Source organism: Podarcis bocagei (genome assembly GCF_964188305.1).
Source record: "Podarcis bocagei genome assembly, chromosome: 6".
Taxonomy (NCBI): domain Eukaryota; kingdom Metazoa; phylum Chordata; class Lepidosauria; order Squamata; family Lacertidae; genus Podarcis; species Podarcis bocagei.
The window spans coordinates 77,890,677-77,904,991 of record NC_138130.1 but is presented as its reverse complement, the minus strand read 5'-3'; the positions used below and the strand labels follow the sequence as shown (position 1 = coordinate 77,904,991).

Below are 14,315 nucleotides of genomic sequence, written 5' to 3'. Positions count from 1 at the left end.
GTCACTTAACCTCACTGTCACCTTGTCATGCCCTAATCCTGCACTCCAGCAACACCAATGCTGGGGTTGGGGCAGCTCTGCCCCACTGCATAAACAAGGGCAGCAGATTTCTGAACGGACAAGATAGACTCAATTTTTCAGGAAGGCTGAAGCTTGGAAGTGCTACTTTGACTGCTCCCCCATCAAGTTAAAATAGGGTGGTCACATAGTCTCACCCCCACAAAGACAATGTATTGCAAAAAAGCCACATATTTCCATTTGGTAACGCATATGTACAGCTGAAAAATATTTTAAATAGTTACCATTTAAATAAAAATTAGATGCATCTCACCATGAAGAATGATAAGCTGACACGTGTGACTGATAGGCAATTCCAAAGCTTCTATTCTGTATCTTCAAATGAGGCCCCATCTGTGTTCTACATTGAAAGCAGTATGATACCACTTTAAACAGTCATGGCTCCCCCCAAAGAATCCTGGGAAATGTAATTTAAGGCTGCTGAGAGTTGTGAGAACACACCAGCTCCCCTCACAAAGCTACAATTCCCAGAGTCCTCTGGGAAGAGGGATTGACAGTTACACCATTCTGTGAGAGAAATAGGGGCCTGCTAACAACTCAGCACTTCCCATGATTCTCTGGGGGAAGCCATGGCAGTTAAAGTGGTATGAAACTGTTTTAAATGTATGGTGCAGATTGAACGCTAGAACCTGACAGGCTTTCAAACAGAGGGCTCCTTCAAATTGAGGATTGTCTTCTGACAGCCCCCTTGAAGTAGGACAGATGACCGTTTATATCACAGCAATGGCAAGAAACCTGAACAAGTCTTAGAGAAAGGCTTTAATCCAGCCTGTTCCCCACTGTACTAGTTTTCAACTTGTTATGCATACATATACAGTAGTGGATTTAAAAATCGATACCCTCACCTGAAGTGATTTCAACCCATTATACTGCTTTATTCATACGAACAAAGGAAGGGGCCTCCTATTTGGTGAGAACTGCCTATCTAGCCCAGTATTATCCATTCTGAGTGCCTGTGTTTTTCAGAGACTCAGGCAGCCCCCTCCCCATCATTCAGTCCTTTCAACCAGAGTTGCCAGCGGTCTTTAACATTCAAAGCTCTACCACTGAGCAACAACCCCTCCTACCTCATGTGTGTGCATACAAGGGCATACTCTTCCTTTGAGGATGGCACAACTCAGTGTGCATTATAAATATGACTACATTGAGCCTGTGATTAGAATGCACCTGCTTAAATCTCTGAAGTTCATGGATTAGGATGATACAGAGCTCTGATTCATTTTGTCAGTTTTGTGCTATGTACACAGCATGTAGAGGAATTTGGATCTAATGTTTGCCTTCATTATAATTAGACACTATCTTTTAGCATATAATGACGGTGACAGTCTCAGAAACCCCATCCTTTGAATCTGCATGTTTCTCACACACTTGGCTGCCGAGATCTCCTGGATAGATAGTTTCTAATTAATTGGTTGGTTTGTTAGGACAATTTATTGGATCAGTTCCAGAACCTGCTATTATTCCACAGGCATTTGCTGAGTTACTCCAAAGAAGGATTGAATGAACCTGGGGACTCGCCCCACACCACCCCCAAGCACATCATTTCATTGTAATATTCCAATGAACATGAAGATGGGCCCATCAAATTGGCACATGCTGAGAACTCAGTATGTTCTCATCTGCTGAAAGGAAGAATTTCCCTCCTCTTCTTTTCTGAGACAAACCAAGCTGACTGGTGAAATGCCCAGAGGGCTGGTGAGAAGAGGGTTTTTTTTTAAAAAAAAATATCTCTAATTTTTTTCATCACAGAAAACAAAAAAAGTGCACAGAAACCCATTGAGGAATCTGTCTGAAATTATGTGAAAAAAACCTTTTATACTCGTTTGTACTCAATGGAAGCAAAACAGGCCTTCAGATTTACCAGGTCAGATTCAGACACAAAAAATGAATTGAATTGGCACAACACAGAGAAAATCTGAAACAGAGTGGGTTGTTTTCAAATGCCACAGATACAAGGTGAATCTTGTGTTTGCTGCACACATTTAATATAAATCAAGACTGGGGATTTGTTGTTGTTGTTTAGTCATTTAGTCGTGTCCGACTCTTCCATAAACAACCACCCCACCCTGTGATTACTGAACGCTCCTTTGTAAATGAGTGCAGAATTGTTCAAATGAGGTGAAGAGGGAGCATGTTACCGTAATCTCTGATCCAGATCCAATCATGCATATCTAGGTAACTGGGACACAATGTTGATCTTGTTGTGCTTTGGGATATACAATGCGCAAAACCATCCTGCAACCAGCCCTTTCAGCTTTAGCACTATTGTTACAGCTACAGTGTTAATGGTTCAAAAATGGCAGTGGTGGTGATTTTTAGACAGCGCCCAGAGACTGTAAGGGTTGCAGCTGCATGTCTGCAGCCCAATCTCTGAAAGAAGCAGAGAGATGGAACATTACCCAGCAATTGTCAATGTGGAAACCACATTGGCTGCCAATTATCTTCAGAACTAAATTCAAGCTGCTAGTGTGAAGAGATCATTGTATTTGGTGCTGGTAACTGGCTTAATAGCTATTGACACAGACTCTTCATGCAATTCCTGATCTGCCCATACAACCCATTCAGTGTAACTAACGAGAAAGCTCTTTCTCATTGAAAGGGCAAATGAAATCACCACTTCTTACTGGTAGAGGAAGATACCTGCAAGTTACTGTACTTGAAATAGTTTCTGTGCTTGAAACTAGGGAGAAGTTGGAGATCTGTTATTCAAGCTGGAATGGAAATTGATTAATGTTGTTGTTGTTTTTATTGCTGTTAACATTAATCACCTGCCCTCCACCCTAACATCCCTGGGAGGGTTCCAACATTAAAATACAACACAAAAATATATATTAAAGCGATTTATATTATGCAACTGATTCGGGGGGGGGGGTAAGAACCATGTGTGAATGTATTGTCAGCAACTCCCTTGCAGACTCCAATTTCTCTTGTAGTAGCTGAAAGCAGTTTGATGTCTCACCCCAAACCGTAATGGAAACCATCCCTCTTATTGACCACCAGAATTGTGCAAAGCACAGTGGTTACATGTATAGCCGCTAGAGGGCACCACATTGGCTAATGGTTGCTATGGAATGCATTTTTCAGGATCTGGACCTGCAATGTCCTGAAGGAACCTGCCTCAGGGGGCACCATGACCACGAGGAGAGATTAAAGAAGTTGTGTGTCTGACTCGTCTAGCAATACTTTTAAAAAAGCATTAGCTCTGTCTCAGGCAGCATCTGGATTCTGCTGTAGGCAGCAAAATGTCCTGGAGATGATTTATTTATGTTTTCTGTTCCCACCCCTTCTCTCCATCTTGCCACCCATCATTTCCCCTAGTACTCTTGTTTCCCTCCAATTTGCTTTGAAATGTTTAAGTGTAAGATCTATTTATCTATCTGCCTGTCTTCACATGGCATGGTGATTTGAGCATGTTCTGTAACTCTGCATGTGTGTGTATCGAGGCAGGACATGCCTATGTTCATTTATGCGCTATGACATGGTAAGCCTAACCTTCGCTAAGTACCACTCGGAAAGTGTGCCAGCATCTTCATAACAGCTGGCACAGCTGAAAAACTTGCCTGCCTTATTAACACTCGACTTATCTGGAATATGCTCACAGAGCAGAAATGGCTTCATAAATCCTTGTGCAATTTGCATTCTTCTTCACAGTTGCTCATTACGACTGACCTCCCTCCTTCTGCCAGAGCTGATCAGCCTCCCGCTCCCCTGAATTTGAAATGCCTCTCCACTACCACAGCTTATTAGTAGTGGTGGTGGTGATGCTGGTGGAAATGGCAGCTGCAGCTCCTCTGCTAACTTGCCTGTGCTGAGTTAGGAAAGTTGCACAGCCCCCAGGCCTCTCTTATCATATTTATATTTGTCATTTCACTGGTTGGTTCAAGACTGGCTTACTACAATGCACACTATGTGGGGCTTCTGCTTGACCTGGAAGCTGCACACCATGCTGCAGGAGTGAGAACCTGTCAGCAAATATCACACCACGATTGAGGGGAGCCTGGGGCCACGTGACATCAATGGAACTTTGGGGTGGGGGCGGTCCTTTCATTGGAAATTTCCAAAGCTTGTTGGTTGGACCTGTAAATCTTTCCTCAGAATCCAATTGATGGAGTAACTATCCTCATTTGAGGAGATTTTGGGAACTGCATATGGCACCTGGTGAGGTAGAATTACCTTTGGCTAGCCTGGAGTTAATAAGCAGCTGAGACAATGCTAAATAACATGTGGAATAATTTGTAGTGGCTGAGGCCCATATTCCATATGTCACTCAGTTATATACCATATTTTTCCGTGTATAAGTCACCCCCATGTATAAGATGTCCCCTACTTTTGGGGACGCCAAATTTAGAAAATGGGCATATGCACTATCCGTGCATAAGACAGCCCCAGATTTTTAACCTCCTTTTAATGTAAAAAAACCCCCTAGTCTTATACACGGAAAAGTACGGTATATAATTGTACTATATTTCGTTGTTAAAAACCTAAAACATACACTTGCCATCTGGAGCAGAAGACAAGGGTAGGGGAGAGGAGCAAAAGGCAGTACTGGTGGCAGAGTTCGAGAGGCAGAAAACACTCGATGCCAAAGGGTTAAGAATCCTCTCCCCTCTCCCCTGGATACTGCCTCTATATTTTAAGTTAGAAGAAAAAGAATGAAAACGCTGGAGAGACAGAAAAAATTACACATATAGTTTATGTCTCATGGATCTTGGGGCTATTTTGACAGCTCCTCCTTTCAAAAAATCTGTCTTCTGAAATGCAGTGAGCTCTTTTTAATTGCATCTCATCCATCTATCATTCCAGGTAGAGTCCAGCTGTGATTTTTCCATTTCCCCAATATCCTTCTTTTAATAAGGTGACCAGCACGGGGTAAGTATCATTTCCTTATTATTAATTATTACTATTTCAGCTGTACAGCCATGTGTTCAAGCTGTCTAACTATAGTCCCTAAGAACATGCCCTGATCAGCATTTTATCTTCCCAACAGCACTTCTTGATTGGGGTTTCACTCATTCTGCAATCGGCTGACTGGTGCTTATTCTTCCGTGAATATCCTCTCAGCTGCCAATGTGCACCTTTATGTTTATCAATTACATTTCAAATTTTGTGCTTTTTCTTTTCTTTGCTACTCCCAGAGAGCCTCAGACTCTCCCAAAACACACTTAGGACATGGACTTCTACATCATATTGCATCATATGTCATATATTGGCTAGCCATGACCAAAATCTTTCTCTTTGCACATGAACCTTTCAGGTGTCTGTGACTACCATGATAATCTAGGTGACAAGGACCACAACCCTTGAAGATAGCCTAGTCCAGGCTTCCTCAACCTTAGCCCTCCAGATGTTTTTGGCCTACAACTCCCATGATCCCTAGCTAGCAGGACCAGTGGTCAGGGATGATGGGAACTGTAGTCTCAAAACATCTGGAGGGCCGAGGTTGAGGAAGCCTGGCCTAGTCAAAGATGCCATAGGTTTGGACAAATCAATGCATCTCCTCTGCTCCAGACCCACCAAGATCACTCCAGGAGCAGAGGCAGTGGCATGTCCACTGCTAGCAAGAGGTCAGTCATCTCAGAGTCTGACATGTGTCCAGCATGCTCTGGATCAAGGCCCTGGTGACAGTCAAGAAATGGCTAGAAAACAGCCTTGCTACTGAGGTGTTCCTTGCTGGAGGTGGGCTTCCTTGTTATCCTGATCAACCTGATCTCTGACTTGTTGGTTCTCCAGAGTTCTTAGTACTGAAGGATTTTGAGCCACATGGTAGAGGTGGCAGTAACAAGGCAGTAATGTGGATTGTACTAGATGCTTCCAGGTTCATCCCTTGAAAAATGCTTTTAATGCATCACAATCTATTCAGAACACTGGTCATGCTAGGAGACGCAGGTCCGTTTCTGAATCCGGTTCCCCCTAAGCCATACCCTGCTACTTTGCATTGCTGCCACACACCTTATTTTCTGCACTTTGATAGGTTTAAGACATACCTGGGATTCTTGATGAATTCCCCAGTCCTGAACTGTGCCCCACATGCAACCTTTGCTCTGAGCTCTTTCACTCCCAAGTCATGTCCTCAATTTGTAATAATGTAAACCCAAGCTACTTACTGACATTTGAAGCCTACTTCCGCAATCCTCAAATTTAAACTGAACTTTTCCTAGCAAATGTTAAAAAGTAAACATGTTTGCATTCCAAAGCAGATCATATTGCAATTTTTGTTGCTATTCAGAAACAGTAATAGCAGAGGGCTGCATATCACAGGGAAACAATTGCATAGGAAATCCAATTGTCCTTGGAAGAATTATCAGACTAAATTTAGAAATGTCAGTCAGTCATTAAATTACAAAACAGAGGGATTTTAATCCTACTGTAGGTGAAAACTCATTGTAGCCTTAAGTATGGATTTACACATTTATAATAAGACGAAAAATAAGAAGGAAGAAAATCACAGGGGTTTTTTGTTGTTTTTTTTTAAAGCTGCAAGTCTAAGACACAGAATGGAATGCAGTCAGAAATACAGCAACACTGTTAGTAGCAATTTGGCTAACTTAAAATTGTCCAACTTGAGTTCCACCAGCACAGATATCACAGGCCCCTGACCAAACTTAGCAGAATGCCACAATGTGCTAAGCAATTAATAATATGCAGGTAATCATATGCAGGTGACCAAAGTAAAAAATATGTTTATACACACTGCAGTTTCCTAGCAGTAAGTGATTTCAGGGATGCCAGCACATACCTCAGGTTTGGTTCCCTTGGAAAGAAGGTCACTGCATACATTGGCTTCTTCATGATTTTATGTACACATGTATATTTGGGAATGTTAAGGATAGTAAGAAAGGATATATTGAATAAGTATTATACTTCCTTCACCCAGGCTAGTAAGTGATGTAGCAGAGCAGATTTCCCTCAATATAGCTGGAAGCTAGTTTGCAGATTCGTTTGACTCTCTTAGTTAAGTTTATTCCTGGTATCCCCTTTAGATCCCTCTTAAAAGAATAAAGACACAAGAGTCTTTCTGAGTAAAGTAACAAAAAGTTTACTCACATTTCATTTCACGATTTGATCCCTGAAAGGCAGGCTTTACTTAGTGGCTACATAATAAACTGTGAGTTCATCTCATAGGGAGACTGCACTCATGTGCTGCTGGCTGAGAGCCAGCAGAAAGGAAAATTACATTAAGATAACAAAATGGCTACAGAAGAGCAGCATGGCAGCAAAAGATAGAACAAGACAAGACTGCAAGACTAAAATAGATGGAGAAAATAGCTGCATGACTCGGCTCTTTCATGGAGTGAGCCAGGACCACACCCATCTCGCAGGTCACATGCAGGGGGAGGATGATTCAATCAGTGGAACAGGAAGTTACACTGACTGGATGTCCTCCTGCCTGTGCCCACTCTAGGGAAATAAGGAATTTTGCATTTGACTGTACCAGTGGATTACATCCCACAGTGTACAGATTCAGGATAAGATAGAAGGGTTATAGCACAACACTCCAGCAGATCTTGCTCCTACATTGGGTTTCTAGGAGTCTTCTTCAAAAGCCATAGCCATGGACTCAGCACCAGAGAATTCTGGCTCTTGTCCATTTTTTCTTCTTATACTCCATGGACATCACCTTCAGCCAGGGGAAGAGGGAATAATAGAACTGTAGAGCTGGAAATGATCCAAATCTTTTTTTTTATAATAATATTTATTGCTTTTACAACAATTTAAACACTTACAAAAGAAAAAACAATACATTATAATACAAAAACACTACATAAAAATTAACAAAACAAAACAAAAACAATTTAGAAACACATCAAAAGAAAGAAGAAGAAAAAGAAAGAAAAAGAAAAAAGAAAAAACTTCCAATATCTTATCTTTCTTTCCCATATTTCCACGGCCTCCTCACACCTCCCTTTTTGTATTCCACTTCTATTAATTATTTCAGCAATTCCTTACCATCTTCCCCTGTTTTCTATCCTATAATTATCTTAACACCTTTTAACCTTATTTTCCTTTAATACTCTATTAATCTATTTATGCTTAATTCCTTATAACATTTCTACTGAAGCCATATAATTTCATTCCAACATTCTTCTAACATTCATTAATTTTACAATATTTCTATAAATAGTCTTTAAACTTTTCCCAGTCTTCTTCCACCGACTCTTCTCCCTGGTCTCGGATCTTGCCAGTCTTTTCCGCCAATTCCGTCTAGTCCATCAACTTCATCTGCCATTATCCAACACTTCAGTGCTTTTAAGAGACAGCCATTCTCTCAGCCAGCAAAAAGCAGACGATTCACAACAAAGTTTAGGTGTCTGGCAGGGCAGGTCCACCTCCTTCTTCAGCATCCGTCAATATCTTAAGTTTTACTCGAGGCTTCCTGCCCTGCCAAACCAATCCAGGAACATCCCTCTGCCACCTCCTGAAACAATCCCTCCCATCCAAAACTTGCACTTTTTGACACAAAAGCAACATCCCCGGCAACACAGCAACCCTCATCCCCACCACAACAGCTCGGCCCAACCATAACAACTTCAGATTTGTCCATATTTCCCAACCCCCCTTCTCTTCAATCCAACATCCTTCACAGTTACCCTTAAGTAAATTCACATTTTTGGCGGTCCTACTGACCCCCAAAAATCTCTCTTTCTCAGCCGATGTTGATCCTGTCTCCTCCTGAAGCTCTGTCAAACTTTCCTTTCCCAGTAGTGGTGGGGTTCTGATCCTCAAATTCATCTGTTTTTCTTTAAGCTCCATCATAACAAATGTCAGCTTATGTTCGTCAAGTTGCTTTTGAATGTATGGGGCACTCTCACACTACAATTGTGTTGTTTTACATTCAGCAGCAAAGGTTTTCTCCCTGACTTCATCCGCAGTTTGCCATATTAAAGTAGATTCCTGTGTCAATTTCTGGGTGGTTTCTGTGTTGGTGTTCACCTTTTGTCCCAGATTATTTAAACTTTCTACAATTAAATCAATTTTATTATTTGCAGCGTCCGCTTTCACATTAATCACTTCTGTTTTCTTGTGAAGCTGTTCCAGCGAGTCATTTATTTTCAATAATGCGACCACTAAGGCCTCTTCTGTTGACATTTCATCTGTTCTTTCCTTTCCATTTGCCATAACACTTAAGAGATTCAAGGTCAATCCCAGAGTCACACAGTTTTTATCTTGCAGCTGAAAACTCCCCTAGCCCAGCTCTTATAAAGTAACCAATTTCAGAAACTTCCACTAGGGGGAAACAGTTTCTATTTATAATAATCAAGAATGTCACCTTTAAGCGCAACTCGTACAATCCAAAGTTAGTTTCAGTTTTCAGTTACTTTATTACTCCTTTTTAGAAGCAGCCGGAAACAGTAGAAACAATATATCTCTCTTATTTTGCTAGCTGTCAAGGAACTTTCTTGTCAATGGACATTCCAAAACGTCAGTCCTACTAGCAGCCCGTTTCTAGGGTCAGAGCGGCAGTATTTTAACTCTCTTTACTCTCTCCTGCAGGCATACTCAGTCCACAACTCCCCCCCCCTTCTCCTGCCTCCAAGGGGGATTTTATACTCTTTGCCGATGGAAATTTAATCTTTTACAAAAGGCTTTCCAAGACTTCAGTTTACAGACTCCTTGCCTCAGTCTATTTACAAATAGGGAAGGCGGACTTCCTGTTTTGAACCTCCCCATTTCGATGCCCAATTAAACATTTAAAATCCGATTCTCCCGTATCAGCTCTACTCACGGGTAATTACTTTGGAGTCAAATTGTCCACAGGAAAAAGTCAGTGCTCTCCGGCAACAGCTATGCGGCTTTGCTCCGTGGAAGAAGCAGACGATTCGAAGCACCGCGCCACTCACCCCACGTCACTCTGGGTCCCCGAAATCGGGTTCCCCCGTGAGTAGGGGAGGCGCAAAAGGTGCCCGCCGAATCCCACGTTCACAGGCTTCTCCCACCTGTGATTTTTATGGGTCTCCACCTTCGCCACGGTGGTACAGACCCAAATTCCCACGGGGCAAGTTCCTCCCGATCAGAGGAACTCCGCCATTGCCGGAGGCACCAACCCGGAAGTCTGGAATTGATCCAAATCACCTGCAATGCCTGCCCTCTTCTAGAAGCATCACTCACTAGTATTTTCTGTTGTGATTGGTCACCTGGACTCCTTAGTCAAGTAAAGAGAAACATAACAGACTAGGGTCATCAACTTATCAAAGAGACCCACTTCAACAGTTCCTTCTACATCAGAATCCCACCTTACAGACATAAAACCACAGGCACAGACACCCAAATAGGGGGATTATTTGCCTTCCTTCTGTTCAGTGCTACTAGGTATGGGAAGTAGTGACTTGTCCAGTTCTTCCTAGACATATGGCTGCTGGTGGCACTATGGTCTAAACCACTGATCCTCTTGGGCTTGCCGATCAGAAGGTTGGTGGCTTGCCAATTGGAAGGTCAGTGGTTTGAATCCCTATGACAGGGTGAGATCCCATTGCCCTGTCCCAGCTCCTGCCAACCTAGCAGTTCGAAAGCACACCAGTGCAAGTAGATAAATAGGTACCACTGCTGCGGGAAGGTAAACTGCATTTCTGTACACTCTGGTTTCCGTCACAGTGTTCTGTTGCACCAGAAGCGGTTTAGTCATGCTGGCCACATGACCTGGAAGGATGCCTGTGGACAAATGCTGGCTCCCTTGGCCTGAAAGCGCCGCAACCCCATAGTTGCCTTTGACTGGACTTAACCGTCCAGGGGTCCTTTACCTTTTTTCCTAGACATGTCATTGGATGCATAAACTGCAAAGAACAAAAGAACAGAGTTCCTGGGCTCTGAGCTAGTGGAGATTCACAAATAAGCCAAAGGAAAACAGCACCCACCACCTCATCCCAACCATCTGACCAGCTGCAACAGAAGACTGGGGTGAATCAGTTAATAAACCATGATACTGATGTTATTACATTTATATCCCAACTTTCTTCCATCACAGAACCAAGGCAGCAAACAAGTGGTTGTTCCCAAGGAACTGACTAGACCCAGACATTGAATTGCTTAGCTTCAGCTAAAGCATGACCCTCATGGGTTTTCAGACCATAGGGGAAAGTTTTGTTGGTGAGAAATGTATTGTAGCCTTATGTATGAATTTACACAAAACAACCAGTGCTACACTTTGGATTAACTACTGAATGGTGTGCAATCTTCTGCAATTTTCATCATTCCATCCATTTCCCCTCCACCCAAAAGGGATAGAGGCAGTGTTATCCAGATAGTGTGCTCAGGTACTCTTGGCTGCATGGCAACAGCAACCAGGGAATGATTTAACATGACCTTCATTTGGCATCCATAATGTATAGAGCAGTCCCTTGAGATTTCTATTTTTTTATTGTTCAGAGAAAGAGTCTGGATGTGATAATCCATATTATTGATTGCTTTAAATTCATTAGTAGTTGGCATGTTCAGTGACACATTTGAAAAATATCCTCAAGTATGCTGATATATTACAGGGAAAATTAGAATGAAGACTTCTATCTCCTTGGGGTATTTCTACCTCTGAGGATAGTACTTACTGAGTGGAGAGAGAGAGAGAGGTATGTAGGATCCAACACAGCATATGCATCCTATAAAATAAATGTTAATTTAATTGCTGAAAGAGGCCGCTGGTCAGTCCTGTTTGGAGAATGGCTATTTAAACAAGTGTATGAATATTGATTATGTGGAGCTGAAGGAAATGTTTATCATTCTTAATTGCAATACAATCGTTACTCTGGAGTTAAACATTTGAGCAGAATACTCAATGTATAATGCAAATACAGCCATTAATTTGCCTTGACAAAATCAACAGCAATATGTATATCATCAAAGTATGCCCAGAGACATATTGCAGTTGTAGGAATGAGAGGCCTCTGGAGGAGGCACCAGTATTGTGCTTGGATAAATGGTGGCTCTGTGGCATATCAGAACCCTGTTCAACCCAACTTGAGACAGCAGTGCTTCCATATACACCTACTCTCAACTGATGAAAGGGCTTTTTAAAAAAATGCTCCATTCCACCCTCTGCCACAATCCCACCACTTAGAAATAGCATGACCATCTTAACATGCACGCACACACACCAGTATTTGTGACTATGGCCCACTATGTGGAATGAAAATGCACACACCCTTATTCCTAGCTCACACATTCACTGAGCCGGTGATCTGATTCATGTGCTAGAAGGAAATGTTGGAATTGAGCACCCACATCATCGCCATCATTCTTTCCAACAGGTCCCTGAAATGTTTATCATGTAAAATTCAACACAGAGGAAATCCTAGAACTGCCCTATGAAGGGCAGTATAGTACATATTGTACATAATAAGTGAGGATAAAGATGGGCAGGAAAGTGGGGGCTTGGGTGAACAGCAGTAGTGGTGTGGCAGAGACATCTTCCTGGCACGGCCCACCTGAATGTGGCTGCAGCAGACAAGGTGACAACGAGGGTGGGAGGCACTGATGCACTGGAGGAATGCCATATCATTTCTGCCAGTGTGGCTGCACAGCCCCAGCCATTCGTGCCCAAGTGCTCTTTTTTTTGCCCTGGAGCAATTCGTACAATTAGCATTAGCTGTGTAATGCAACTCCCCCATCCTCTCCTCTCCTCGTTCCTCCCTGCATCCTCCAAATCTTCTCCAGAGGGTTGAGGATGTGCTGGGTCATTTGCATGGAAAGCAGATGCTCTGTAACTGAGCTGCATCCCTTCCCCTACATTCTTAAATGATAGATAGAGAGGTTTTAGCATCATGCCACATATGACTTTTTGGGTGGGGGAACGCAGTATGGGGGTCAATATTGCATAGGGCTTAGTAACTCTTGCAACCCTAAGAATAGACACCTGTGCTTTTGTAAACCTTCTGTTCACTTAAACAGAACATGTGTAGGAGATTCTCCTCTCTGGTGTGTTTCCCTCAACCCAACACAGAGCAGAAGAGTAACAGATTCTCTTGCAGGAATTCATGTTCTAGACCGAGACTGGAGAACCCCAAGGCATCCAGATGTTGTTGGGCTGCATCTACCACCGTCCCTGGCTATGGGCCATGCTGGCTGGGGGTGATAGGTCAAACAGTACTTGGAAGACCACAGCACTCCCCCTTCCCTAAATCTAAACCAACGTTTGATTGAACACTGTATAATGTAGAGTTGAGGACATTATTATTCACAAAAAAGCACCCTGGAAAGCTTCAAAGCAAGACAGGAAAACTTCAGGTTTTAATACTAATTAGAAGCTCCTGTCTCCTAGGTGTGAGGTGTTTATCTGTGGAAAGCAGGAGATAGTGTTGCAAAGAAGAAACGTGTACGCCGGGGAATTGAAGATCCAGCAAATGGCTGACTGGATTAAAAAACAACAACCCGCACATGCCATAAAAAAACAGAACAACAACCAACGCTCCCCGCCCCCACCAACAGCAGATGAATTAAGATGTTGTGCAGCACATGACGGCTTCAACGAAACAGCTCATGGTTTCCCCCTGCTAATTCAGAAATACCTGAAGATGACACACCTGCAGCAATAAAATGAAGCCTTTCTCTGCATTATTCTGCAATTCTGTTCTGTATTTATTTTTCTTTTTTGTAAACTGAGCTAATCTCTTGTCCAGATAGGATGTTATAGCAACTGGAATAGTTTAGCATTTGTCACCCGACATAACCCATATATCTTCCACGTTGGTGATACCCATGGACCAAACACAGGTGTGCCGTCCAGATAATTCACCCCAAAGAGCTAGTCATTCTTTTTTTTTTCGTGGTTGTCATTTTATAACAGCTATAGAAATTAACTCAATCAGGACATTAAAGTTAATGAGGAGATTACAAGGCAGCGTTTATGAAATAGCTTGAAAGGTTTTAAAACATCCCCTCACTATGAGGTAGGCGCTGTGCCACACAAAGGTGTGTGTGTTGCTATTTGAATTACAATCCCAATAGGGCAGCTGGGCAGCTAATATGCATGAAGACAAGAAGATCAGAGCTTTCACGGGAGACAGAAGGGACACCAGAAGTACTAGACCTGTGCATTATTTTTTTTAAAAAAAAAACTTTGTATAACACACACACAGACACACACACACAATCTTTGTGCTGTAGCAGCCAATGGAAACAGAGGAGAAGCAGGAGTCGTCTGCCTGCCATTTGCTCATGTTCACAGGGAAGCAAACTGCTACCAGAAACCAGGTGGGTCAGAATTAAGTGGCTAATAACAAAGTCTTCATTAGGGTGTTGGAAGTCTGAGG

General features: G+C 42.5%; 1 long non-coding RNA gene across 1 annotated transcript; it reads left to right on the top strand.

The window, feature by feature from the left end:
• Positions 1 to 475: 475 nt before the first annotated feature.
• LOC308589188 lies at positions 476 to 13,617 on the top strand. Its single transcript, XR_014009140.1, has 4 exons — positions 476 to 662; positions 4,882 to 4,947; positions 11,553 to 11,636; positions 13,325 to 13,617. It is a non-coding gene; the product is annotated as an uncharacterized lncRNA (long non-coding RNA).
• The last annotated feature ends 698 nt before the right edge of the window (positions 13,618 to 14,315 follow it).